The 25,473-nt window shown below is 39.4% G+C and overlaps 1 protein-coding gene across 1 annotated transcript in view; it reads right to left on the bottom strand.

The window, feature by feature from the left end:
* Window positions 1-25,473, bottom strand: part of PTPRM (protein tyrosine phosphatase receptor type M) — an 812,937-nt gene that overhangs the window by 347,388 nt on the left and 440,076 nt on the right. The gene's annotated exons all lie outside the window — the stretch shown is intronic.

Below are 25,473 nucleotides of genomic sequence, written 5' to 3'. Positions count from 1 at the left end.
ATCTGATCACAGCACTCAGTTACCTCATGCTCCATGTCTCCACACGTCTGCCAGACACTTGTTCTCCTCCCTTTGATGGCAAGACCGCCTCTTTCTCCCCTGCCCACCTTTTCTCTTTGTATCAGAGACTGCAAATGTGCCTCCCTGGTAACTCTCCTCCACTGTCTTTCTGGAATGCATTAACTTCGGAGGCAAGAGGAAGACATGGTTTGTGCCCTGACTTTTTTGCAGGACTGGCTTGCTGTCCAGACTGCTTTGTTTCTGGCATTTTCATTAATTCCATGCATATTGTATCTGACAGAATTACTGCTGTGTTTGTTGACATGACCCTCTGGCCTCGACACATCGAATGCATGATGTTCCTATCAAACTTGACACCTGTTTTTCATTTCCAGGCATTGATTTTCTACCCACTGGCCAACATATTTCATAGAAAAAAACTGTTAGCACTATCTGCAAAGTATTGATTGCAGCAACACTGAAATCCCTACCTGAAAATTTACAGCCTTAATTTCCAGTAGGTTGTATCAGTTATCTCCAAGTGGGTGAAGATTTAAGAGTGTGATCAGCATGTGCTAACTAAAATGTTTACTACTGAACAGCCTACACAACTTGCAACTTATGACAAAATTGGAAAGACAGAAATAAATACAAAGCAATTGTTTAAGTTCCTCAAAGATCCATGAAATGGCCACCATTTTCCAAGGAAAGAATAAAAACACATACAAAGCAGAAACTCTTTAAAAAAAAAAAGGGAACCCAAAAATCGAAAGAAAATGTGAGAATCAATGTTGAACCTCAGGAACAAAAGACTGGGTAGTTTGCAGTTTTGAAGGTAACTTCTTCTAACACTGGGAGTAGAAAGTCTTTTTTTGGCAAAATGTGGCACAGAATTTATCACTGTATATATAAAACATACACTTACCAAGATTTAATGAACTCATTCATCATTCAATCATCATATATTGAGGAACTACTATGTGCTAGTTACTATATTCAGAATTTCATCTGAATCACCTCATCTTGTCCTCACATTATTCATAAGGTTGAAACTATTTTTCATACTTTCAGAGAAGGGATACCTCACTTAGAAATTCCCTCTATGTTCTACACAGAGGAGACACAGAGAAAAGGCTTTCAATAATGGAATTAAAAGGACCTGATATTTCAAAATTTATTATACTAAAATAGACAGATGACCTTTAGGAGAACCCCAGGGGTCAGCATGCTGAGCTATTACTATAGAAATGTGCACTACAGAAACACCATGAACGCATTCATAAGTAGTATTCTATACATGAGGTTTTGAAAAAATTCTCACTTTAAAGCAACATGGCATGGGAAGAATTACTGGACAGTTACTTAGAAGTGACTTTGGGAGGTCAGTGGATCAGGTTCTAGGCCCATAAATCATTTTCCGTTCTATTCTACCTATAGCAATAATTCCTGATGACCCAACCATAAGACCCAACACTGTGTTCAGTGCTGCTAGGAATACAAAAGAAACATAAGGTACAACTCCTAATGCTCAAAAAGTTTGTTATTTTTGTGGTGGGTATGAGTCTGATATACACAGAACATGTGAATGAAGCTAGTACATGATATCCACACTGTACTATCCTAAGAAGACAGACATAATACAGGCTGGAATTGGCTATATAGCTTACAAAGACAGTGGTATCTAGGCTCTTACTTAAAGGAAGAGATGGTCTGAACTGTTCATTCGAAAGAAAGAAGGCATTCTCGACAAGGACAACATCATTAGCAAAAGCTTACTATGAGATTAGTGTGTCTGGATCAAGGGCTAAGACCAGGTGGACCCCCTGCCTCAATCACAGGGAAGATCAGATCAACCAGGGCTGCACTCGAGCTTGAACTTCATCCCTCCGACATTAGGAACACATAAAGAGGGAAACATTGAATTCAAGAAATATTTACTGAGCGTTTACTGTGTGTCAGGCACTATATTGATGCTGGAGACACAAAATTGAGTAAGACATAATCCCTACTTTCAAGGAGCTCACATTCAGTGGTCAAAGAGTGAAATATAAACCTGTAAGAGTTATAGAACAACATATCAGGACAATAATAGAAGTATATTCAAGGCACAAAAGAGCACAGGGAAGGAAGAATCAATTCTGAATTGGGAAATGAGGGAAGAGTGGTAGGGGGTGAGTGCAAGGAAGGCTTCCCAAAGAAGGTGACATGGGAGCTGGGAATAGAAGAATTGACAGATGGTGGCCAAACAAGCAAAGCTGGGAAGGACACTCCAAGCCTGACAAAAATGTCAAGGGGGTCAAGGTGGACTTGAGGTGAGGGAAACCATATTAATGAAACCAGAGAGGAAGTTGCCTCAGATTCCATTTGGGAAACACATGCATAATCCACTGTATAACGAAGCCCAGCCCAGGGCTTTGGAGAAAAAGAGAATAAAGAATCTGCATTTTCATTTTCTGGAGGATTTAGGTGGATTACAGTGCTCTATAACTAAAAATCAAAGGGCATGAATTGAAATGTTTCCTCATTTGATATGTTACTGCCAAATTATTAAAAGCCATAATAATGAAGCAGGCTCATTTTCAAGACTAAATTCACAACCTTCTTTGCACACTTTGTCTCCATTGTATCTTCTTGGTAAAAACTATTGCCATTCAACCAGTTGAAATACAGAAATAGTTGAAATGCTAGAAATACAGAAGTCAACTTTGATTCCTCACTTCTTCCCTCTCTCTTCCCCTTGTATACAATTCCTCATCAAGTTTTGTGTTTTATTTCCTAAATATCCTTTGAATTCATCAGTTTTTCACCATGTCCACTTCCAACATCACAGACAAAGCTACCATCTTTTACCTAGACTATTACAATGACTAACTCCAGTGTCTGATATAGTAGGTATTTACAAATACTAGTTTAATTAATGAATAATTTATTAAGTAAGGGAACAGCTAAGTAGGAGGCAGCACAGACAATAGTATATATGTGGTTTTAATGGGCAAGTAGATCATGCCCCTAAATTAAAAACATGTTGAAGGCACTACCTATAAATATAGAAATGTTGTATCTATTATTTATTAATACATTTCCTATAGTGATACTAAGTGCCAAATATTGTGCTAGGATCTACTTGGTCCTCTCCAAAAAACAAAACAGAAAGATGAGGTTATTGGATTAGGGATCTCTACATCTAAGAATGATAAGCAGAATGGATAATCAGGCCTGTCTATGGCTCAGTGGATTAAGCATCTGCCTTTGGCTTGGGTCCTGATCCCAGGGTCTTGGGATCAAGCCCCAGGTCAGGCTTCCTGCTCAGCGGGAAGTCTGCTTCTCCCTCTCCCTTTGCCCCCTGCCCCCACTCATGCTCGTGCTGTCTCTCCCCAATAAATAAATAAAATCTTAAAAAAAAAGAATGGATAATCAGATTGGAAGGTGTTTGGAAAGAAAGAGTGAATGGCTTTCTCAAGTACCATAAAACCAACCAACCAGTGGGCAGTCGTACAAGACAACAGACAAAGATGAGAAAGGAATGGGGGTTGGGGAAGGAAGAGAGTAGAGTAGATGGAGCTGGAGGTGGAGCAGTGGTGGACAGATGGCAAGAAACACTAAGATAAATTTTAATTTTTATTTATAATTTTTTTCAAATATAAGACATGTCTTTGCGTCTAGTCAACTATCCTCCTAAAACTATAGTAAACCTATCACTTGAGACTTGATCCCACTTGTCAAGTGTTCCATACTAATTCAGAAATTATATTCTTTTATTTTTTTAATTTTAATTTTTTTGTGTATTGCCTCCATCTTTGTTTATTTGTTTATAGTGATCAACGATTGATTAGTTGCATATAACACCTAGTGCTCATCCCAACATGTGCCCTCCTTAATACCCATCACTTAATACCCATACACCCATTACCTCATCCCCCCACACCCCTCCCTTCTATAACCCTCAGTTTGTTTCCCGGAGTCCAGAATCTCTTCAAGGTTTGTCTCCCTCTTTGATTTCTTCCCAGTTTTTCCTCCCTTCCCCTGTGGTCCTCCACACTATTCCCTATGTTCCACATATAAGTGAAACCATATGATAATATTCCTTATTTATTTATTTATTTATTTATAAAGATTTTATGTATTTATTTGACAGAGAGAGACACAGCGAGAGAAGGAACACAAGCAGGGGGAATGGGAAAGGGAGAAGCAGGCTTCCCGCGGAGCAGAGAGCCCGGATGCGGGGCTCGATCCCAGGACCCTGGGATCATGACCTGAGCCGAAGGCAGACACTTAACAACTGAGCCACCCAGGCACCCCAATATTCCTCTTTTAAAATCAAACTTTAATAGGTTAAGCTTCTTCCAGCTTTTTTTTTTAAAGATTTTATTTTTAAATAATTTCTACCCAACGTGGGGCTTGAACTTACAACCCTGAGATCAAGAGTCACATGCTTCTCATCAAGATAAAAAGCTTGAGGGCACATTCTGCATGGAGCACTGGGTGTTATATGCAAACAATGAATTATGGGACACTACATCAAAAACTAATGATGTAATGTATGGTGATTAACATAATAAAAAAAAAGACAAAAAAAAATACATGCCCCCAAACTTTAAAAAAAAAAAAAAAGCTTTTGCACAGAAAAAGAAACAGTCAACAAAACCAAAAGACAACCGACAGAATGGGAGAAGATATTTGCAAATGACATATCAGATAAAAGGCTAGTATTCAAAATCTACAAAGAACTTATTAACTCAACACCCAAAGAACAAATGATCCAATCAAGAAATGGGCAGAAGACATGAATGGACATTTTTCTTTTTTTTTTTTTTTTAAAGATTTTATTTATTTAAGAGAGAGAGAGAGAGAATGAGAGACAGAGAGCATGAGAGGGAGGAGGGTCAGAGGGAGAAGCAGACTCCCTGCCGAGCAGAGAACCCAATGCGGGACTCGATCCCGGGACTCCAGGATCATGACCTGAGCCGAAGGTAGTCGCTTAACCAACTGAGCCACCCAGGCGCCCCATGAATGGACATTTTTCCAAAGAAGACATCCAAATGGCCAACAGACACATGAAAAAGTGCTCAACATCGCTCTGCATCAGGGAAATTCAAATCAAAACCTCAATGAGATACCACCTCACACCAGGCAGAATGGCTAAAATTAACAAGTCAGGAAATGACAGATGTTGGTGGGGATGCGGGGAAAGGGGAACCCTCCTACACTGTTGGTGGGAATGCAAGCTGGTGCAGCCACTCTGGAAAACAGTACAGAGGTTCCTCAAAAAGTTGAAAATAGAGCTGCCCTACGACCCAGCAATTGCACTACTGGGTATTTACCCCAAAGATACAAATGTAGGGATCCGAACGGGTACGTGCAATCTGATGTTTATAGCAGCAATGTCCACAATAGCCAAACTATGGAAAGAGTCAAGCTGTCCATTGACAGATGAATGGATAAAGAAGATGTGGTATATATATATACAATGGAATATTATGCAGCCATCAAAAGGAATACAATCTTGCCATTTGCACGACGTGGATGGAACTGGAGGATATTATGCTGAGCGAAATAAGTCAATCAGAGAAAGGCATGTATCATATGATCTCACTGATATGAGGAATTCTTAATCTCAGGAAACAAACTGAGGGTTGCTGGAGTGGTGGGGGGTGGGAGGGATGGGGTGACTGGGTGATAGACACTGGGGAGGGTATGTGCTATGGTGAGCACTGTGAATTTTGTAAGACTGTTGAATCTCAGATCTGTACCTCTGAAACAAATAATACATTATATGTTAAAAAAAAAAAAAAAGAAGAAGATAGCAGGAAGGGAAGAATAAAGGGGGGGAAATCGGAGGGTGAGCTAACCATGAGAGACTATGGACTCTGAGAAACAAACTGAGGGTTCTGGAGGGGAGAGGGGTGGGGGGATGGGTTAGCCTGGTGATGGGTATTAAAGAGGGCATGTACTGCATGGAGCGCTGGGTGTTATATGCAATGTATGGTGATTAACATAACATAATAATAAAAAAAAAAGTCACATGCTTCACTGACTGAACCAGCCAGACAGCCCAAGCTCCTAAGTTTCATGTTGCTTTGATTTTTGTTCTTCATTTATTTATTTATATTTTCCTTTGTGGGAAGTCTCTTTAATGTCTAATAAACAGATATTTTTATATACATATATATTTGGCTATGAAATATGTTAGCAGAAATGTGCAGTATCAGAATAAATAGAAATTTCAAAATGACTCACAAAGGTTATTACCTCACATTTGTCCACATTTCCATACAAAATATATTCTAGAGGAATATAAAATCCTAACAACTCTCATATTCCGAAGTTGTAGGAACCCCCATTTTTTTAAGGGATAAATTAGTCATTTTAGAATATCAGCTAATTATCAAGCCATCTCTCCAGGTAAAAACTGAATGTAACAAGGGACACAAAATATTTGTCTGTCTAACTTACTTATATTAATAGACAGATTGAATTATATGTCACTAAATTCTAAAAGACTAATTCTTAAATGGATAGATCAAGACTTGATCAACTTAAACAATATTTTACAGTATTTTGTTAGAAGACAATTTTATTTTTTGATGAAGAAACGAGTATTATCAAACTCAGGCAAAGGCTTTCAATATTTCATATACATAATACAGAAGACTATAAATTAGTACCAATGAACATTTGTGTATTTTGGGTATTTGGTATCTACATTTTAAAAAGATTCTTTGACAGGGGAAATATGAATATATCACCACCCCCAGAAGCTCATGTCTTGTAATACAAGACACTTGGTGAAGACCACATAAGTCATATTTTTAAATGATGTGCTTTGATCTATTTTAAGTATGCCAAAAATTTGCAAATATGATAACTAAAATACTAGTTAAGTAGTATTCCGTATATTAAGAAGTTAGCATGAAATTAAGTAAACATAACTACTATTATTGTTCACTTTACTTTTCTTGAGATGCTTAACACTGTGTGTGATTTTCGATCCTAAGTTTTTGTCCTTTGTATATTCTTATTTCACTATACAATTCTCACAAGTATGATTTTAACTCCTATATACCATATGACTTAGAGTTATAATACACATCAAGTATCAGGAAATGACTCAAAGACTTGAATATGTCTAAGCAAATGGAAAAAGAAATTGATATTTGATACCATCTGCTTTCTCTCCTCTAAGTCTCCCTGCCCCATGGCTGTACCATTCTCAGACTGTCCCTACCAACCAAGGAGGCAAAATTATCTTATAAACTTGTGATCCAGAGGTATGTTGAGATACCTTGCTTCCGCAACACCAGAGAAATTGTCTTCAACCCTGTACTCTAGTCCAAGGTGGCTCTGTGCCTGTTTCTAGCAATTTCTCTGAAGACATTTGAGTAGGTGGGAACATATTTTCTCTTCCTTTTGGCTCTTGGTAAGTTCCTTCTGTTGACGCATCTTGTGATTGTTTCCAAGGGCAGTAGCGCTGAGGGCCATTCACTAACAAGCACTTTTCCCTCCCCTGTGCTTTCTGCTGCAAATCTTACACAGGCATTTCCCTGTGTTACAGGCTTGTTGAAGTTCTTGGGGAATAAACAGGAAGGATTTTATAACAGACTCATGTAGTAGAGAACTAAACACTCAAAAGATACCTTTTGGTTCTTCTTGTACCCTGAAGCTCATCCCTATGTCCTCTCCCTCCTCCCATCTTCAAATCCCTGTTTTTACTTGAAATGGGTGAGCTGTCATTTCCTTGGTGCCTGAAAACCCATGGCCTTGGGTTCTATATCCTACCAAGCAGTTCATCTAAGGTGTTTTCCCAAAGTTCCCTCCCTAATCTGGGGCCAGCTGTTGGAATAACTAATTTCTTCTGTTTATACAACTGTAAAATATTTCATATCATATAATACACAGACATAGCAGATAAATACACAAGAGTATTTGTTACATGAATCAGTAAATACCTTTTTTGAGTGTATGTACCTTTTGAAGAAACTTGAAGGAAATGGCAATCATTAACTCAAAAGAAGAAACCTCTTGTTCAAAATCAGGCAGATTTTCAAGAGTTACAAGAGGTAGGTGGTCCTCCCATCCCTCCAGCCACAACCTTTATGTCCCCATTAGAGGCTGGAGGAGATCCACAGGTTTCCCCAGGTTTTCAGAACAGAGTCAATCAGTTTTTCTCATCTTCAAAATGTGAGGTCACTTAAGTCAGTTCTTTTCAAACATTCAGACAAAAGTACTGCCCACAATGGAAGAAAGAATAGAGAGGTTTGAGAACGCTGTAATAAGCAACTTGTTGCAAACACGGTGCTTCTCTGGACTCAAAATTTTATCTTAAAAATATGCAGACTTCAGATTCTCTTTTAGATTTTACAGGTTCACTTCAGCAAAGAAAGGCCTTCACCGGTCAGCTCAGCTTAGGGTACTAGAGGGACCAACTGGTATTGTCCATAAGCAGGAAGGCTTGCAACTGACATCTTTAGTTCGATGAGGCCACTTAGGCCCATGCTCTGAGGTCATGGGATGAGGGAGTCACTGGTAGGGATCGGTGGCTGGGTGGGACCATTGGCTCTGCCACAAATGGGGCTGCTGAGTTAGCTCCTTCCTTGGGTGGGGCTGATGGCTGTGCTCCATGGTCACGGGGGGCTGCTAGCTGGGCTCTGCAATCACTTCTGGTTGGGCAGGTTGGCATGCTGTGTTTCCCGGTAGCACAGTGCTTCTGGATGGATTCCATGATGGGCAGGGCTGTGGGCTGTACTTCACAATTGCTGGTGGTCACATGGGGCCTCAGGCTGTTTCCCAACCGAATGGTGCCACTGGCTAGAATCCGTGTTCAGGTAGGACTGCAGGCCAGGTTTTGAAGTTAGATGGGGACTCAGGCTGTGGTCTGTAATAAGGCAGGGCCACGGGCTGTGCTGAAAGTTGGGTGGGGCTGCAGGCTGGACTTTGTGATTGGGTAAGCCACTGGTTATGCTCTGTTGTTAGGTGAGGTCACTAGCTGTGTTCTTCAAGAGGGGCCTTTAGCTGTCCCCCATAGTTGGGTGGGGCTGGAGACTGTGCTCTGCAGTCAGTTGGGGTCACTGTCCACAGGTTATGCACTCTATGATTGTGTGGGGTCACTGGCTGGGATCCTGCCTGAGTGAGGTTCCAGGCTGTATTTAGCAATCGGGCAGAATCACAGGATGGGGTCTGGTACTGGGTGGTGTTGTGGGCTGTGCTCCATGGCTGGGTGGTACACTAGGCTAGGATCTGTGGCTGCTCATGCTGACTGTGTAGGCTCTCTGCTCATGCAGTGCCACAGGTGAGACTGAACAGCTGGATAAGGTTATTGTCTTGACTCCCTGTATAGATGCATGATAGGCTGTGGTCCATATTTCCTGTGGCCATGCTTCCCAGAGGGAATACTAAGCTCAACAGTTGGGTGGGACTATGAGTTTCCTCCCCTGCTTGGATGGACTCCACAGCCAGTATGGCCCACTGGCTGGGGATCTAAACCAGGAAGCACTTCAAACTGAGCCCCTTGGCCAGACAGGGCCACCAGCTCAGCTCTATAGATGGGTACAGTGTCTGGCTGGGATCTCTGGGTGCTGCTGCAAGCAGGAATACAGTTTGCCAAGAACTGAGTGCCAGCTGCTCTAAGCCCTGCTCCCTTCTCTGTCTCTATCCCTAGTGGTTAAGCTCCACAGATACCTCCAGTGATCCCCATGACATGATACCCAAATTGGCCTACCAGGAAGCATCTTATAATGCTGGGAAATCTGTATGTCCATCTTGGTTCTCTTTGTCCCACTGGAGAAACCATATGCCCAGGGAGGCCCTCTTGGTGTGGGTCTGTGCTCACCTGGGGGAGGGGCATTCGGTCAGACTGTAGCCTTTCCTCAATACAGTCCTTCTCAGTCTCCGTGGTCTGGGGGGTGCTTCAGCTTCACACCCAGGTTCTAAGATTTTCAAAATGGTGTCCAGTCTATTAATAGTTGATAGCTGGTCTTCTTGTGAGGGGGACTAAAATCAGAAATGACCTATGTCCCCATCTTGATGATGGCACACCACTGAAGTTTTTCATTTAATTTTCTAAGACTCCCTTCACATCATTTAATTCTGATAAAAAAAACACCAGAATTCTCTAAAACTGTTCATTTATATACCAATTTACTGCAATGAACTATAAAAACAAATTTAGTGGCTCTTAGAATAAAATCCTTCATGTCAAATTGTGAATGCAAACTTACATATGCCAACTGTACTTAAAATAAAAACTATACCTATTATTATCTTAAGTTAAATATAGATAATATAAGTATGGTCTGTTTTAAAATCAATCAGAAGACACTACAGATCTTTTATGTTAGTATATGATTTCAGTAATCTGTATTCCTAAGAACATGTAAGCAGGTTTTTATCACCTGGAATTAATGTACCTTCCAAATTCAAGCTTGATAGAATCTTCAGTTTCTTTAATTTATCCATTTTTCTCAGGCTATTCACCCCTTTCTTTCCTTACTTTTCCTTCTTTCCCTTCTAGCTGGGATGGTCCGCTCATCCTATCAATGACTCTCACTGTTACTCGCAACCCCTTGACCTTTGTCTTCTCATTACCTTCACACAGCAGACCCAAGTGCCTGCGTTAGCCTTCCAGATCCTGTGTTGGAGACTTTGTAAACTATTGGGTAGCTCTGACTGACAGGATGGTGCTACCTCAGACTGATGATATCCCATCTTCCTGGGACTGAGACCTCATTAGGAAGTTTCCACTTGTCTTCTGTCCTCTCCAATTCCCTCAGAAGCTTGCCTAGTTTCTATTTTAAATGTTTGCCAAACATCTCATACCCACAGCACTTACACAATGCCCAGTAAATTTTAGGTGCTTAGATATCTTTAGGTGAACAGCAGAGTGACTTCCTACAAATTAAGGAATTTAGAGGTCATGCATATGGCTGAGGGATACGACTGATTTTACATTGTTCCGCATGGAAAGTGTGGGCCTTGGGAGGAAACTTCAGAGAGACAGACTCCAGATCAAGAGGAAGGCAAGTCGGAGCCACCTGCACATTACTAACTCATAAGCTGCAAATTTCCCAGCCATACGTGTGCTTTAGTAATGGTGGAGGGACTCTGTATACACGGCCATGGCTGAAGTGAGAAAATGGTCTTGAGAAGTACCTCCAAGATTCATATTCCAGGGAGATGTGCCATGAGCTGTAAAATGACAGGGACTATGTATGGAGAGTATGAGCAAAAATCAGGAACAAAGGAAATTTTATTAAAAAATGCTTCCCAAGATTCCTTGCTTTCTTTGCATTGCATGCCCTGAAGAGCTCACAGTATTATGCTCTTGCCGAGGCATAATGAAAGTTGGGCAGAAGAATGAGAAATACTAGGAGTAACATATCACCATATGAGGATGGCTTTAGGGGTTTGGCCAAGTTCACAATTAGTTTTTTTTTTATTATGTTCAGTTAGCCACCGCGTAGTACACCATCAGTTTTTGATGTAGTGTTCAATGATTCATCAGTTACGCATAACACCCAGTGCTCATCACAACACGTGCCCTCCCTAATACCCATCAGCCAGTTACCCCTCCCTCTTCTCCCCTCCCCTCTGAAACCCTCAGTTTATTTGTATGGAACCAGAAATGACCCCGAATGGCCAAGGGAATGATGAAAAAGAAAAACAAAGCTGGGGGCATCACGTTGCCTGACTTCAAGCTATATTACAAAGCTGTGATCACCAAGACAGCATGGTACTGGCAGAAAAACAGACACAGAGACCAATGGAACAGAATAGACTCCAGAAATGGACCCTCAACTCTATGGTCCACTAATCTTTGACAAATCAGGAAAAAATACCCAATGGGAAAAAAGACTGTCTCTTCAATAAGTGGTGCTGGGAAAATTGGACAGCTACAATTTTGTCTTTCTAACGGGTCCTCTCTACCAGAGAAGAAGGAGGTTCCAGATTTCACTTTATTTAAAGCGTCCCTGTCGCTGGGGGTACAACTTGGGAGCTGTGGAGAGCCTCTTAATCTTCTACAAGATCTACACAGAAGGAGACAATGGCCCTCAGAGAGAAGAAAAATTAAGAGAGGAAGCAGAGATGCAAGACAGAGGGAGAGTATGGGTTTACCTTCCACAGAGGTTACAGGGCCCAGATCAGTCCTCTCTGTGGGGCATGTCTGTATTCTTACTGTCTAGGTCTCTTTTCTGCTTTAGCACTTATCACTTGGTTTCTGTTACTCGGAACCAAAGTAGCTTAAATAGTATAGTATACCACAGCTATTACTTGAAGCAGCCACCTCACATCAACCAAGGCCCAGGTCAGAAATGCTCACCTGTCACCACGAACAGAAAGGAAGTATTTCTTATTGCCCAGTGCAATTTTCCAACATAGCACGGAGCAGGATGGTCACGAGGTGTTGCTACTTAGAAGACTGCCAGCCTCATAACAACTTTTCTCTAAGCCTTCCTGACAGGTGTTTCTGGCCAGGATATCCACACATTTATTACCAGAGTTTATTTAATTACAACCAAGGCCCATTACTGCAATGGAAACAAAAGGCTCAGAGAATGTCACTGGAACTGTGCCCAGGAAGCTTCGGTGATTACAAGTGCCAGAGCTTTAAAAAAATCCTAGTCCTATACAGAATTATTCCAAATAATACTCTGCTGAGCACATTCAGGATTCTGTGAATCTCATCTGCATAGAAACAATATGCAAAATGGGTGTTTACTGCATTGGGTGATTGTCATCTTTTTCTTTTAATACCACCAATGAACAAAACCGTCCAACAGAAGTAGAAGAAAGAAGCCTGAAAGAATAGCACAATATAAATATACCATAATTGGGCTGTAAATGCACTAAGTAAGTACTAAGAGATCAAGAAGTGATTCAGCCAATGGAGCAAAGATATCCACAATCCTACATAGCAGAGAGAATGCCCCATGTTCTAAAATGGTTTTTAAAATTCTCATGGGATCCATAAATATTTTCAGAAGTACTTTCACCTTGCCAAAATGTGATTTTAAAAAAGCCCATAATCTGGAGCATTGTTTAAGTCTTAGAGTTTTTTTCCCCTCAAATTCTGAATATTCACAGGACCAGCTATTAGACTGCTCCTTGGCTCTCTCTCCTTCCTCAAGCCACAAAGACATGTGAACCCACAAACAATGAGAATCCCAGTAGTGTGATTCAAATTAAAAGAATGGTCACTTGGACAGATGACTGGGATGAATTTGGCACCAGCACAAAAAAAAAAGATGGGTAGGATATGGTTTTGTTAAGTGGAGAGTAATGAACACAGATACTTCAGACATTTTCTGCCAGAAATACTTCAATAAAAAAAAACTAATGAGGATTAGTGTCAACAATTATTTATAAATGATTTATATATATTAAAACTCATCTTTAAGTCTTCTCTTTGGTAAGATTTTTTAAGTATTAATTCTTATTACCCAAGATTATTGGAAAAAAGTAACAGTGTCCCCTTATTAAATAATAATCAAGTTTCTCAGGAGGATCTTTTCTTCAGTTACTAAGTCACAGGGATTTAACTCACAAGAACAATCTCAACAGCTCAATGTTTAGATATATTATAAACTTCAAGTCGGTTTTCCAAAAGTAAAACATGATCGCTAATCCTCCTTGTTTAACTCCACGGCAGTCAACAAAGGATAAGGAAGAGCAGTGGGGATAAAATGTGTTTTCTTTTCCACAGCTGCATAGTTTAAAAATATTGAATAAGGTCCAGAGAGATGGTGAAATCACAGAAATAAGGACCAAATTACAAGGACAACCAAATCTTGCTATATCATCTACCACATCATTTTGTTACCTCTCTAGGAGAATAATGCTGTTTACGTGTTTTTCCACATGGGCCAATGCTAAAGAGAAATGAGGTAGTTTTTGGATTGTGAATGCTACTAAATATTATAATACATTAACTTATCTCATTTAATTCTTGTAAGTCTGAGTTATGCATGTTATCTCTAGTTCTATAGGATGAAACAGGTGCCACCAAATTAAGTCACTGGTCCAAACTCACACAAAGAATGAGTCACACATTCACTCCAAAGTCAATCCACTTTGCCTTCCACTGTACTTCTTTCTCACCAATGCATTTCTACAAAGGGAATTTACACTGCACAGTCAAGTTTAAATGTGCTTCTCCTCTAAAGAATGAAGAGAACTGATGATACGCTCTCTGGAAAGCTTTTCTGCTGTGTTTTTATTTGGTACTTTTCAACGAAGTCTAAATCCTGTCACAGACATTACCTTATTAATCTTCGCCATTTATCTGGGTACACTAGTTTGGGATGTTATTACCATTGTTATTATGAACAAGAAAATTAAAATGAGCACTGGTGAGCAGGAATGCCAGAGTGTGAGTGGCAGTTTGGATTGGAAGTCTTGCCACCTAATACATAATCCAGAGCCCTCACCATTAAATCTTGCTTTTTGTGATACGGTAAAGCACACAAGGCCAAGCTACTATTAATCTTTAATGAAACCAAATGTCATCTATACCATTCTGAATCATCATTCAGTTTCCAGCATAATATTCAGTATATATTCAATCTTATGACCACACATTCATACATAAAAGTTGAAAGAAAATCCGATTTCCTTCTGTAATTACATAATTATTTTTAACATGTCACAACAATTTTACATGAGAAAGGAAAAATAAATTTACCCATCAACTGACACTCAAATATGTTTTTTCTTTCTTTAAGGAGTCAATCCCCTGATATTGTAGCTAATTACTTTTCCTTTCCTTAAAGAATTCTGACAAAGAACGAAGTTATTCTGATGAATGTCTCCGTTCCTGTTTGTCAGGCGCAGATGTCTGAGTCTGCCTCGAGGATAAGTCTAACGCTCTGTGACACTGAGGAAGCACAGCCAGCGACCAGGAAACAACTTGCGTCTCTGCTCAAACCGGGTTCACGATACTATTTCCTCCTTTTATAAATGCATGGCAAATACAAATCTGCTGTTTAAAAAACTTCCTATAGATTTCCCAATAACCCCCAATATTATTATCGATCATCAGGCTCCTATTTCAGTTGGATTTTGATCAAAGAGGCTATCTTTATATGGTCCCTTGGTAAAAATAACAATTATTTAAGAAAACCACACACATCAAGGTCAGGCTGGAAGCTCTCAATCTGACACCTCCATGTCACATCATGGGTTCCATACTTCAACATGAACATAACAAGTATGTTAACCCCTCTGTGTGTCTGCGAATGTTGTTTCTTCTTCAGGATGGAACATGCATCTACTTTTCTTACTTATCAGGAACACTATCTTAGTTATCCTTTAAGGCTTGGCAGAAAGACACCACTCCTCCATTCTCGGGTCAGCCTCTCCTGGCCCATTATGGACTCAAAAACTGGCTTCTCTTGAGTCATATCACACTTTAGTAGTTTCTCTATTAAACAAGCAATTCCCATTTGCTACAGAATCATTTATATGTGATTGGCTGTGCACTCCTTGAGAGGTGGGGCCAGGCAGAGAGTTTATCTCTGTACCTCCCCTAGCACATTTCCCTCTTTGTTTCTCAAATATGTTAGCCATGAATGTTTGGCAAATATAGTACAGTGACCCTTTGAGTTAGAAGATTCTTGGGTCTAGTCCAAGCTCCAATGGCCTTGCACAGATGATACCACCCAGCTCAGCTACCTCACTATAAAAGGGGCTGATGAGACCTGTTTCTGGGAAGCTGTTTTCCCGACCCCAAGTTGAAAATATGATTTGAAAACTGTGTTTTGCTAGGTAAGTAGAAAGTATCATGCCTGTGTGTGTGTATTTTTTAGAGGATAAAATGTTGTGTGCTCTGTAAAACACTTGAAATAATAAATACATGGACTGTACAATAACGTATTTGATCTGCTTCAATTACAAACATGCTTAAAGAGAATCCTCTCAGAAACCAGCAGGGAATACAACTACCCAACTGGTGTCTAATTTATAGCTGAATAGAGTAGAAAAAAAATTCATTCTAGATGAATGTATCTGTTCCCATAATGAATATCCATACCCTGACTACTATAGTGACCAAGTAACCATGAGTAGCAGAGAAGTAACCATATCTACCCATGCACAAATACTGGCCAGCAACACAGATGGAAGGGAAGAGAGGGAGTATCAGTACCTAAAACCCTCACTTGCACTCTTTATTTAAAGTGTGTGATTGTTTTCAGATTATTTAATTGGACAGAAATGTTGTTTTAAAAATGAGTGTGCACGATCCCAGGTCCCTGGGATCATGACCCGAGCCGAAGGCAGACGCTTAACCATCTGGGATCGAGCCCCATATAGGGCTCCTGGCTCAGTGGGGAGCCTGCTTCTCCCTCTCCCTCTGCCTCTCCCCCTGCTCATGCTCTCTCTCTCTCTGTATCTCCGCGTCTCAAATGAATAAATAAAAAATCTTTAAAAAAATAAAAAAATAAAAAAATTCATGGAAACAAATGAAAATGAAAACACAACTGTTCAAAATCTTTGGGATGCAGCAAAGGCAGTCCTAAGAGGAAAGTATATAGCAATACAAGCCTTTCTCAAGAAACAAGAAAGGTCTCAAGAACACAACCTAACACTACCCCTAAAGGAGCTAGAGAAAGAACAGCAAATAAAGCCTAAACCCAGCAGGAGAAGAGAAATAATAAAGATCAGAGCAGAAATCAATGAAATAGAAACCAAAAGAACAGTAGAACAGATCAACGAAACTAGGAGCTGGTTCTTTGAAAGAATTAATAAGATTGACAAACCCCTGGCCAGACTTATCAAAAAGAAAAAAGACCCAAGTAAATAAAATCATGAATGAAATGAATAAGTCAATCAGAGAAAGACATGTATCATATGACCTCACTGATATGAGGAATTCTTAATCTCAGGAAACAAACTGGGAGGGATGGAGTGGCTGGATGACAGACATTGGGGAGGGTATGTGCTATGGTGAGCACTGTGAATTGTTTAAGACTGTTGAAACACAGACCTGTACCTCTGAAACAAATAATACATTATATGTTAAAAAAAAAAAAGAAGAAGATAGCAGGAAGGGAAGAATAAAGGGGGGGAATCGGAGGGGGAGATGAACCATGAGAGACTATGGACTCTGAGAAACAAACTGAGGGTTCTAGAGGGGAGGGGGTGGGGGGATGGGTTAGCCTGGTGATGGGTATTAAAGAGGGCACGTACTGCATGGAGCGCTGGGTGTTATATGCAAACAATGAATCATGGAACACTACATCAAAAACTAATGATGTAATGTATGGTGATTAACATAACATAATAAAATTTAAAAAAAATCATTTCCAGTGATCAAATGGTATCAACAGCTACATTAATTATAAGCTGTTGTCAACTCTCCTCTTGTCCTTTAGCTTCTGACCACACACTTAGTTTCTGTTTTGTCCTGGATCCACCAAATGCAGAAATCATTACCTTTTGAATGCACCAGAAAGAATCTGCTTATAGAGGGAGCTGATAATGCACTAATATTTTTCTTAAGTTTTTTTTTTTAATTCAGTGTTGGTAAACACCTTAATTTAAGTGTTACACTCAAGAACAAAAACCCAATCATGTGTTTGTTTTTTTTAAGATTTTATTTATTTGAGAGAGACAGTGAGAGAGAGAGAGAGAGAGCACGAGCAGGGGGGAGGAGCAGAGGCAGAGGGAGAAGCAGGTTCCCCACTGAGTGGGGAGCCCAGTGCGGGTCTCAATCCCAAGACCCTGGGATCATGACCTGAACAGAAGGCAGATGCTTAACTGACTGAGCTACCCAGGCACCCACAATCATGTGTTTTCTTCAATCAGTTGGCAGAATTCTAGTTCTCTCTTCTTTCCCTGTCCACCCACTTGCTCCCCCACTGATGATTTCCTCTTGTAGTAACAGCACTTTGGAGCTGTCTCAAGTTTGCTCGAATATCTCATTTCAGTGTTTATGCACAAAAAAAGGGATCCTAGTTAATAGGCTATACTTCTTAGAAGACATTTTAGGCACTATCTTTTGTTAATTGATTATACTTATCTACCTCGGCAGCTTTTAAAACTAACTTTAGTATTCACTGCAAGGTTAATTATGGCAAATTCAAATTTTTCCCTATCTCTAGGCCCTGAAAATATTGTGGGTTTTTTTGGGGGGGGAAGAGGAAAGGAATGGCATTTTCAACTATAATTCCAATTTAAAAGGCTTTAAAATGATGAATGCTCAAGTCTACACTTATCTTGAAAATAATTAGTAATAATCTTCTTTCATAGCTTAGGAGCATCCATATAAAGATCATTTCCTTCTCTGCCACTTAAGTATTTAAACATTCTCGTCACAGATCCCATGGAAGGGATTTGCTCTCACTCAATTTTAGAACTATCATATTAAGTCAAGTACAGTCATCTCCCCACTTATCCATGGTTTTGCTTTTGCAGTTTCATTTACCTGTGGTCAACCATGGTCCAGAAGCAGATGATCCTCCTTTGGACATATCATCACATACTTATGCCATTCACCTCACTTTATCTCATCACACAGGCATTTTATCATCCCACATCATCATTATAAGAAGGGTGAGTATAATACAGTGAGTTATTCACAGACCCCACTCACATAACTTTTATTACAGTGTATTGTTATAATTATTCTATCTTATTGTCATTATTATTGATTTCTTACTGTGCTTGATTTTTAAATTAAACTTACTCATGTATAGAGAAAAAACAGCATACATTGGATTCAGTACAATTTGTGGTTTCAGTCATCCACTGGGAGACTTGGAACATATTCCCCATGGATAAGGGGGGGGGGGGACTTAAACTCCATCAAAGTAAGCTAGGTTGTCAATTACAGTGATAAGATAGCCAGAGAATCAAGTCCTAATGACTTATTCAAAGCATTAGGGACATTTTTCTTTATTGAATTTGAAGCACTGTTTCACATTTTGAATTGAATATGAACAGTTTTAAATGAGATGACATTTAATACATAAACCAAAAACCCAAAAAACCCAGGGGTTTGAAAAGCATATTTATTCTGTCATGTTTAAAATAAAATAAAATAAATTACAGAAATACTATGAGCAGCAATTTTTCATTTTGTCTTATACCTGTTCTTTGGATAGGGCTTTTATGTTAGCATAGAAATCAGGGTCAGTGCCGAATGATCCATACCCCCAGTATTTGTCATCACGTAGGAGTGTTGTGCCCTTTCTTACTTTGGCTGATTCAGCGGTAGTCTCACCAAACTACATGCACAAGTGTGGATTCATTGAAAAGGATAATTTCTGAAATGATTCAGTGAATTTGTTAAGAATGAGTTCTGCTGATGAAGGTAAACAAGACTCCCAGACATCTAAAGTGAAGGGCGGAGATGAGCAAAGCCCTTGTCTCTGAGGCACTGCGTGAAAAATAAATTCTGTAATTGACAAACTTCTCTGGATTCACAGCAATGCACTACTGGAAAGCAACCGAAAGGATGAGCCATTACAAAGGATTGTTAAAAAGGAGATAGCAGGCCCAAAATGGAGTCACTTATGCTAAACCCCACCAAGACTTAGTACCTAACCTAACTGCAGCTTTAGCTTCTGCTGAAATGTGATCTTTAACACACCAACCTGGACTTTACTGGTCAGCACTAAGAGGTTATCCACTGTTAGACCCCTTCTGTTTCCCTTGGGAGTGTGGCCTTGCCTAAAATAATGCACCATTTCTAATAATTTCCTTGTTTCTATTCCTTCTCTGTTTTTAAAATCTCATCTCTTTCTGTAGCCCTTTGGAGCTCCTTTCTATCTGCTAGAGAAATCAGATCTTTTAAAATATACTCAGCTGAGGGCGCCTGGGTGGCTCAGATGGTTAGGCGTCTGCCTTCGGCTCAGGTCATGATCCTGGAGTCCTGGGATCGAGTCCCACATCAGGCTCCTGGCTCAGCGGGGAGCCTGCTTCTCCCTCTGACCCTCTCCCCTCTCATGCTGTATTTTTTTCTCCCTCTCTCTTTCAAATAAATAAATAAATAAAATCTTAAATATATATATATATATATATATATATATATATATATATGCGCACATAAATAAGCTGAATTTTTGTTATTTAACAGATTTGGTGGCAGTAATGGGACCAAAGGAAACCTGCAACGGCTTTGAGGACGAGAAACACAGGTGTGGTACCCCATGAACACTTTGAGTTCATTGTCTCTCTCCCCATTTCCTAGTGCCAGACTAAGTTACCTCTAGGTTCTAAGCTCCGCCTTCTTTGTGTTGAGCTCTCGATCTAACTGGCTTTTCAGTCTGCAATTCCCAAGTTTTGGGGTGGAAATCCTCAGTCCTGAATTCTGTCCCAAGATCCATGAGGGGATTGTTAGTGGCAGTGCACAGTTCCCCACCTATTGTGAAGCCCCTAGTCTGCAGGCCCTATTTGTTAAGGTCTGCTGGTTCAACCCTTTCCACAGTCCAGGGTTCCATGGGAATGGCTGGTGGTGAGTGCAGTGCCACTACTGGCCATTCTGCAGTAACTCCTAAACCCCAGACCTTGGATCTGCCCTCACATTCCATGCTGGGGGCTGCTGGTGGCAGCTGCAGTTCCCCATTTGTCTGAAATTAAGTCCAAGGTCCCCATTCTGGGAGGTCCACTGGTTCAATGCTTTCCCCAGTCTCTCGTTCTTTGGTTACAGTTGGTACCCACAGCTTTGTTTCCTCCATCACTGTTGACTGCAATTATTGCATACATGGGTATAGGTTAATTGCTAATGGAGATCTCAGAGGCCAAAAAGCCATAAAAATTGATGGGCATTTGTTGAGCGCTTAAGAGCTGTTGGAGTACTTGCCAACTAACCTCAAGACTCCTGGGTTAGGATAAGCTGGTCATGGAATGACATTAGTTAACCTGCCAAACTTAAGAAAATTTCTATACAATGAGGTACACTGTGAAACACTACACAAACCCAACCCTGTAGCACATCCCTCTTTAGTATTAATCTGGCTCTGAGAAACCCAAAGACTTGGGGTGCCTGGGTGGCTCAGTCGGTTAAGCGTCTGCCTTTGGTTCAGGTCATAATCCTGGGGTGCCGGGATCGAGTCCCACATAGGGCTCCCTGCTCAGCAAGGAGTGTGCTCTCCCTCTCCTTCTGCCCCTCTCCCCATGCATGTTCTCTCTCTCTGAAATAAATAAATAAATAAAATCTTAAAAAAAAAAAAAAGAAACCCAAAGACTTATAAATAATCAATCAGAAATCTTTAATTTCTAGAGTCAAGACACCACCTCTAGCACACCTGCTTATTTTATGTCTAAGAATTATAGTCTGGGAAGATGTAAATATCTACAAAAGTGGCAAAATCTTATCGTGTCCTGAAAGCCTGGCTTGGTAACCATCAGGTTGGGGGCCCCAAAATATGGCAGAACAGAAATGTGGGCTGAACTCCATTCTCGGCTATGGGTCCTACTAAACTGCTACCACCTCTCAGGGAAATGACAATGGCCATTATGAGGAGTACTCTAATTACATAAGATCATTTAAAGTGTGCTTAAACGTCAGGGTTCCCCAATGAAACAAACCGAACGGGATACCTATTTTAATTGGTATGCAGAAATCCAAAAGGTTTCAAAATTCCAAAATAGTTTCATTGAAAGCTTCATTATAAAAGGTTAATGACACAATAAAGACAAGAGGGACCTGAAACAAGAGACATTGTTCCTCCTACTTCCCTCTGGCCACCCTTCTCTGAGCACTCCTCCCAGTTATCCTCCAGCTGAACTGTCTTCACGTGGGGGTGCCCAGAGGTCTGCCAAGGGAATGGCCTTAGAGACACCCCCACGTCCGCCTTCAAAGGGGGGCCCTCATGGGAGCCCCTCTCAGATTTGATGAGACTCTAAGGAACTGTCAGGTAAACTGCTATGTTAGCCTCTTTAACAGGCGAGGGAAAACTAAAATTTAAATACAAAACAAACTAACAAACGTTGCCCAATTCTCGTAAATATTAGAGGTGTGGCCTCCACTTTAAACCCCACTCTGAACCTGCGGATGGAGTCCTGAAAAACTGGTGGAAGCCACAGGCCAACTAAAGGCCTTCTCCTCTAAGCTAAATGTACCCAGAGGACGGAGAAAAAAACCCACAAAATATTCCAATACAGGTGGATATGTCAGTCCCTTGACATCCAGGCTACAACCTAATTCCTTGAGAAATGAAAAGCAACTGTCCTGATCTTACACTAGAGATACAGTTCTAGAGGTAATTCAAAGTTCACCTATTCATTTTACCAGTCTCCAAACCTCCCCTATTTATCTCAAATGCCTTGTTAAGTACTGGCCTTAAGAAACCAAAATCCTTCTTGGGGGGAAAACTTGCATTCTTTCCCTGTGCTTTTGAGATGAAAATATTAAAAGTACAAACCTCAGGGAGGTAACTGTTATCAGAAATAGGACAACAGGGTGAAAGTTCATTTGAAACTTACACAAATGAAAAATCATGTGTCTTCTCCACAAACATTAGTAGAAAATACTTAAGCCGTTGAGCAAGTAACCTTAAGTTGTTCCATTTGCCAGAAAAACAGTTTGGATCCAACCGCTCCCTTATAAATCAGTGAGTTTTGCATTATCATACCCATCTTATGGCTAAAAATTTTAAAACAATAACTATAAGGTCTGTGTTTATATGTTTATGTGTGTCTGTATATGTATGTTGTAAATGTGTGGCATTTTCTACCTTTGAATGGTATTGCTAAAATTAATTTGTAAAAAGCTCTATTCAATGGGCTTAAAATAACACAATAAACTAAGTATTTCCCAATCTCAGAAATACAACAGAAACTAACCCAAATGCTGTTCAGATTCATGTGATCTGGGAAGATATTCAGTATTAAAGCTAGGATAGGCCTGTTGATTTAATTAACATAGGTATGTCTTTACAGTTTTCTCCTACCTGAGTTTACTAATCAAATAAGTTCATGTTCTCTCTCTCACAAAAGGTCAACAAAATTGGGACAATGGCTGATTTCACCTCATGAAGCTTTTGTGGATAATCTACACATAATTGTTAAGAATAAATAAATTGAAAAAAATTTAAAAAAAAAGAAGAACAAATAAATTGAATAGATGGAAGTAGGACAAAAACTTTTTAGGTAAACTTTTTAAATAGTTTTCCCAAATTTTTTTGGTAACCTGAAACCTTAAAGTTTTGCTAAGTGATGAGTTAAGTTAAAGTCACTGAATATCCAGATAATTTCCAAATAAGATAAAATACCAAAACATTAATTAGTGAACATGGATTTATCCATTTTTGGCTTTCTTTTACAGAGTAACTGAAGATATTTGAATCTGTTAGTAAACATGTTTTATGTCACACTGAGAATTTTCTATGAAAAAACATATTTTTAGAAGTCATAAAAAGTATTTATAAGTCTGCCAATTCACACAATGCTACTGTAAAAGGCAGTTCAAAACTGCTTAGTTCCTAAGGGTTAAGAATTCTAATTAATAAATGTGATTAAAGCTATTAGAAATAATAAGGAAAACATCACCATATGCAAGAAAAGTAAGATGTGTGCTTTTGGTAGAACGTATGAGGAATGGAAATGTATTTTCATTTAGGGAAAAGAAAATAATTTTGTCCTAAAGTGAGGCTGGTTCTTTTGAGGGAAAACACAGGAGAAAATCTGGATGTAAAAAAGAAAGTTGTAGAAGGTTTGTTTAAAAGGAATCTTTGAGAAAGAATTCTGACATGTGGTCAAGCTGGTTAATATTAAAATGACTTTATTTAAAAATGAGTTTTACTCTTTAAAGTACACTGGTGCAAAATTAGAATTTGATTTTTCTCTCTTAAAAGTACAAAGTTTTGGGGTGCCTCGGTGGCAAAAATGAGATTTACTATTTAAAGTATACTGGTACAAAATTAGAATTTGATTTTTCTCTCTTAAAAGTACAAAGTTTTGGGGCGCCTGGGTAGCTCAGTCGTTAAGCGTCTGCCTTTGGCTCCGGTCATGATCCCAGAGTCCTGGGATGGAGCCCCACATTGGGCTCCTTGCTCAGTTGGGGAGCCTGCTTCTCCCTCTCCCACTGCTGCTCTTCCTGCTTGTGCTCTCTCTCTCTCAAATGAATAAAATCTTTTTTAAAAAGTACAAAATTTTATTAGATTATTGGTCTGCTCTTCGTAAGAAATTTTAAGAAAGGTTTTTTGGGTTTGTTGTTGTTCTTGTTTTTACCTTTAATGTTATCTACCTAGAAAAACAAAGATTCTATGCTTTGTCTTTATTAGGTCTTTGCTTACTTAAAAAAAAAAAAAAACCTGAGTCCTTTCAATATTAAAAAAGCTAAGGCTTTTTACTACTATTTAATTTTCTGTATTTGCCTGCAAAGTCTTTAATTGTCACTTTGATTAAAGCATTAAGAACTCAGCATTGTTTCACAATGAACTGTGATCCAATTTAACCAAGAGTCCAAACCTTTGGATATTTTTGACAAACTTCCTAAAAGTCAACTTCTAAGTAAGTCTTTTTGACCTTGAACTAACTTTGAAATTTCCTACGGGTCCCTGTAATATCTCAAAGGATTTGTTCTCTCTCTTTATAAAAAGGGAGATGTGAAACTAATTAGGCTTATTAGATATGTTAAATTACATGAGAAGCACTGTGAACAAGTAATCTAAGCCTTCTTTATGTTGTCTAGGTATGTGTCATAAGTACTCCAGACATTACATGAAATTCCTGGAAATCTGATATGTCCTGGTATAATGTTAAAACAGTTAAGATTCTAGTTATCTTCTTAAAATGTATGCTATGGAAACAGCTAAATTTCCTTGTCAATTCTATTATAATGAACTCTCATCAGATCTCTAACGATCAACATTTTTAAGTCTTTTGTCTTTTACAGATAGTTATTGTTTTACTCAGATGCATTTACAAAAGTGGCTCTGCAAAAAGTACTTTATCTTCAAGGAAATTCATGGACAGGACTTTTGACGAATACAGGTTTCTAACAACCTTAAGATCGTAAAACTGAATTGGGTGAGAATTTCTGGAGCTAGTGGAAAAAGTAGACTCAGGCAGAACAAGAATAACATAGGACCGAATAAACTGAGGAGGACAATTATAATTTTTATGACTTCTTATTTGAAACCCTGCTGGTTTTCTGATGTTTGCTTTTCCAGATTTAAGGAAGCTTTTTCTCTTAAGCTATCTATAATTTACAGCAATTTGGTAAAATACACCTTTGTCAACAAAGATGAAACATTTACTTTTTCTCCCTACCCGATCCCTTCAAAAATTGGAAACTCTTTAGTATTCTTTTCATGGCAACACAGTTAGCTATTTGCATAAGTTTAGTGAGACTCTGTTCTCCTTGTAACAGACACAGTTGGAAATACCAGTTATAGTACCAAGGTTTTTGCCAGATTGCCATGTCTGAGAGAGTTGTACATAGACTCAGTTATGATCACATAGCTTTAAGGAACTGCTTAGAAAAACTGACCTGGTAACTTGCTTACAAGGTTCCAGCAAGGCAGTCTTAAAAAG

Source organism: Neomonachus schauinslandi, chromosome 14 (assembly GCF_002201575.2).
Source record: "Neomonachus schauinslandi chromosome 14, ASM220157v2, whole genome shotgun sequence".
NCBI classification, from domain to species: Eukaryota; Metazoa; Chordata; class Mammalia; order Carnivora; family Phocidae; genus Neomonachus; species Neomonachus schauinslandi.
Note: the sequence above shows the minus strand (reverse complement) of the source record. Positions and strands in the feature narration are given on the sequence as shown.